A 4,866-nucleotide genomic window follows, 5' to 3' on the forward strand; every position below is an offset into this window, starting at 1 on the left:
AGCTGCTGACCGTTTGTTTCCAACTTGCTGGGCAGGATTGCCATCCCCAAAGCATCGTTACGTCAAGAATCCATGTGCCCATCTTGAATCTGTTTCTCTCTCAGAAGGAACTCCTCCATGGGCACACGCTTCTTGTGCATGTGTGTCTTACAAGCAACACTCTCCTCATTAAGAAAAAAAAAAACAAAAAACAATTGCTTCTCCTTCTCCCCCTCTCCCCTTCTTTTTACCTTATTTTCCCTCCTTTAGAAAACAGGATTGAAGACAGAACATCAAAAAGTAATTGAACAAGAAATTAACCCGGGACAGAGAAAAGCCTAACATACAACGCATAAAATGCCTAACAGCACGCTCTACAGAAAAATCAGTTTGCCAACAGCTGTGTGAAAAACCATCCCTTATTTCCCCACCACAATACAAAGCAGGATAAAGCTATAAATACTATGAACTGTCAATTTTATTTATTTATTTATTTTTAAAGTCAGTAGCTGCTTACAGACATTTCTGCAGGTACTTAACTATTTAAAATTAAACCTCTCATTAACAACAGTGCCTCGTTGGCAATAAGGCTGAATACATCTCAGATTTCTTCCCGGGATGAAGCGAACCACTCAGCAAATCACGTTTTTCTGCTTTGTTTGAAGTGATTGAAATCGTTCTTCTGAAAAAAAGCAGTGAAGAAAGCATGGCTGAACAGAAATCTCTTGGCATTTAGTGAGTGATATTGGTGGTGGGTGGACAGTTGGACTAGATGATCTTAGAGGCTTTTTCCAACCTTAATGATTCTACGATTCTGGAACATTGCAGCTAAGGCAATCGGTACAAAACGTAAAAAGAAAAGAAGATTGTTTTCCTATACTACCTACCTAAGCAAAGCACCCTCAGTACCAGTCTATTCTTAGCTTATAAAGAAATAAAATAGAAATTGTTTTCAGCACCTCTCATTTAGGTCTCCAGCATGTCTGAGTATATGTAACTGCAAAACATGAAGACGTTGCTGTGGCTGGAAATCAGAGTAAGCACGGGGCTTTGCATTACAGCAGACAGTCCTGACCATTACAGCTCCCTGAGCTACAGATCCATTCACTCCACATCTTTTATGAACAATGAACTCCTGATCTGAGTGCTGCAGAACCTGCCCTGCAGGAGGGAAACAAGAAAAGACAGGACTTCTCAAAATGAGACACTGAAATCAGCCACCTCTTTTAACAGTCTCTTCTTTTACCTAGCACATAGCTATCAGGAAAGAGACAATTTCGAAGATTAACAAATGCTTTCCCAAAACAAGTAGTCTCACACCGTCACTTTCAGGTTCTCATTATGGCACTTTCAGAAAGAAGAGAGTTCAGGTTGAAGGTGGCAGAGCCATCCTCCCTGACCAGTAGAGTAGAAGTCAAGCACAATGAACAGCTAAACTTTCACTCCAGCATGCCAATATTGAGACTTCTATAAGTTAAGTCCTTTTTTTGCTGCTGACAGTAACTGGTAAGTAATCTCCTGCCCTTGTGTCAGCCAATGAGGTTTTCCATTGCAGCTCTCCTCTTCCACCTGTGCTGCTGAGCAATAGTGGGAACAGCTGGAGACTAGCAACAGGTGGAGCCCCAAACCCACTGCAGCCCATTTGGAGACCATTATGGGGCTCTAAAGTATTGACAGAACATTGATAACAAGCAAAACTTGGACTGGACATTGCAAGAGTGTGAAATAATTGTCAGGAATCTTTTGTTATTGCAGTCATGGGGAAATGAGGGACAGATTCTTACACACTATACTGGGCTGGTTTTGTCATCAGGTTAGAGACATTAACTGTTATAATCTGACTTCCATCCCACATTCTTCTGCACTGCTCAGTAGTGTCAGGATCAGAGGAATGATGTTGATCCTGGGGAGGGGTGGGTGGGAGAGCTGTTGTGGGTTTTGTGTTTCTTACTGTTTTAATTGGTGGCAAGTTAAACAGTTTCCCTAAAATTGGGCCTGCTTGCCTGTGCTGTGTAAGTGGCAGATGAGTGATTTCCCTGTTGTAATTTCAGCATGGGCTTTTTCACCTTATTTTCTCCCTCTACACTGCTTGAGGAAGGGGCAGCAAGCTGACCAGCTGGTCTTGGGGCAGCAAGCACAGGGACAGCCTCAGCATGAGAGCCTGTCAGTTACCTTGGTGCCATCAACTGACTTAGTAGGAAAATGACCAAATTTTGAGGGAATCTCTTGAAATGATTGATTTTTAGACAACAGCACTTCTCCAAATACTCACAGTTATATTGTTGACCCTGCCTCTTATCTCCAAGCAACAAAAGCACCTACTAATAAAGAAGCATCAACAGCTGTACATGTTGTTTATGTTGGTGGGGAACAAGAGAGCTAGTTAAAGATCTGCTGCAGCAATTGTGCTACCAGTGACACTCACTTCACATGCTTTTTATTTGTATGCAAACTATCCATTCTCTTACAAGAAACTTGCATCTTTATGGCTTCAAGAAAAAGTTTTTTCTACCTTGCCATTCCATGCACTTAATGTAAGCAAAACAGGCATTAGGACTATGCATATTGCAAGATGTGTCACCAGCTCCCAGTGCTGTGCAGCTCCCAGGGGTAGTGAGTCACAGGTGCCCTGACATCACTCAGCCTTGGCATCTCACATACCAGGGAGTGGGAGGGAAACTTCATTTTTCTGTTGGCTTTCGGGTCTTCAAGAATTCTATGAACTTTGTTGGGAATAAGTGAGAGTGCATACATGTCTGATCAGAAAAAACGGTTTTGATTTACAGAGAACCTGGAATTCCACAATTCGAGTATCTATTGCTTGTTCACACCAAGCAATCAACTCTGATTAGAGCATGGCTTCATTCATGCTACAGCATTTAGAGCGTGTCCACTTGGTGGCCTTCTTTTCTGCAGTAAAAACTACTGAACATGCACTGAGCACCTGGGCTCTAGCAGAATGACAAGGCACACAGCTGCAAAGCTGGAGCTGCACAGCTGAGCATACACAGCACTCTGGTGGGGCAGCTGCAATGCCTTGCCAGATATTTCCCAAGTCAGAAAGATTGTAGTGGACATTAAAAAAAATAATAAAACTAATAATTTAAGGGCAGGAAGAAAGTTAGTTTCAAGGGAGATACTGGGTCTCACAATCAGATAACAAGAAAGCCACACAACATCTAGCTGGTTGCTTCCCCATTCCCAGCGTAGCCTGAGAGAGGATTGTTACAGAACCAGATGGCAAAAGAAGAGAGAACACAGAGACGATGCCTGGTGTTCTGGAAAATCTCACTGAAGGAAATTCTCAGAAATTAGACAGTGCACACAACTGACACATTGAGAGGAAAAAAAAAAAAAGAAGAGAAAAATCAGCATTTTAATCCTCAAATAAAAGTTACTGCTAGATGCTGTTAAAATTGAGCTGTGATCAGATCTTACTGCTAAAACATCTCACAGTCCTTATGTTATTTTAAGGACTTCATAAAAATTCTACTTTTGTGAAAACCAAAGGAAATCCCTAGACTCATTGCAAGTCCTTCTCCCAAATGAACTTTATAAACACAAATTTTAATCAAGAAAGTTTTTTAATTTTGACTGGAAATACCTGGAAACAGAGCTTGCCAGACTTTCAACTGCCATTTCTGAAAATACAGCAGTAAGGCTTCTGCCAAAGAAAGAGAAGTGTGACATTGGTGAATACTTCCCATGGAGTTATCACTTCTGTCTTCCCATGACAAATTACCTTTACAATACCTCATTTTATTCCCATAAGAACGATCACATTTTACTCTTTCACTTTCGGGAGAAGAAACGTATATTGAGATGCATTCTTCACACAGATTCCTGCATCAGATCCCCAGTTACCATGTTAGGTGGCTCTCTCTCAATAGGCTACTCATCCATTTCCACCCACCACTCATTGCTCAGCACTTCTACAGACCAAACATTTCACCTTTCTGCATAGCAACCTCCTCAGTAAAAACAATCAAAGAGACAGAGGAAGTTGTTAGTACTGTTCTTACAGCAAAGCACACAGAGGTCTGATCGCTTAAGTGTAACACAACAGAAAGTGCAGCAATAACAGAACAGCAAGACCCCAGGCTGCAGCAAGCGAAGATTTTCTCAAATGCAACAGCCACGGGCACAGAAATAAAGAAAAGAAACTGCTTACATTCAGAATACCCTCAGGCATGCAAGGATCTCCAGCAAGATACCCTCACATCCACTGCCACCCTTAAATGAGGTCTGGGAAGGGGTGGATCCTGGCTCCAGCCCTTCTGGTCATTCAGCTGCATTACATACCTGAGCTCCCCTGGGTTGGCCCTGCCTTCCCACCAGGTGCTTAATCACTGATTCAGGCCATGACTCAGCATCACTACACCAAGTAACCCCTAATATGATTTTGTTTCAATAGAACTCTATTCCTAGAAATGTTTTAATGGGTTGAAGTAAAAACACGAAGTTGCTATAAAACAAACACAAATGTATTTGATGGTAGATATTTGTTACTACGCTTATTATTTTAAAGAATGTGACAAATATCCCAGCAAACCTCTCCCTGAATAATTTCATAGGCCTTTGTAAAACTACTAAAGCCAAAATTAAGGAACTGATGCCATTATAACTATCAAATGTGGCAGAAGATAAGAAATTGCATCAGTTTTTGGTGCTATAGTTGGCCATCTAGACTAGTATGTGCTTCCAACAAGTTTCAAATGCTTTTTAGTTCATTTTAGAGTTTAGATTTATATAAAAGACTAGGATTTAAGAAATGTAGGTGTATAATTATTATAACAGCTGCAATTTTCCTAGAAACGTTCAGCCTCATTTATAAACTACAGTCACAACTCTATTTCAGACCAAACAGTTGAGGTCCAGAAGCAGATA

General features: G+C 41.1%; 1 long non-coding RNA gene across 1 annotated transcript; it reads right to left on the minus strand.

Moving 5' to 3' along the window:
- Nucleotides 1-474: 474 nt before the first annotated feature.
- LOC116217230 lies at nt 475-4,227 on the minus strand. Its single transcript, XR_004161463.1, has 3 exons — nt 4,151-4,227; nt 3,584-3,643; nt 475-661 (listed from the first exon to the last, which is right to left on the minus strand). It is a non-coding gene; the product is annotated as an uncharacterized LOC116217230 (long non-coding RNA).
- Nucleotides 4,228-4,866: the final 639 nt, after the last annotated feature.

Source organism: Meleagris gallopavo, chromosome 16 (genome assembly GCF_000146605.3).
Source record: "Meleagris gallopavo isolate NT-WF06-2002-E0010 breed Aviagen turkey brand Nicholas breeding stock chromosome 16, Turkey_5.1, whole genome shotgun sequence".
Lineage (NCBI taxonomy): Eukaryota > Metazoa > Chordata > Aves > Galliformes > Phasianidae > Meleagris > Meleagris gallopavo.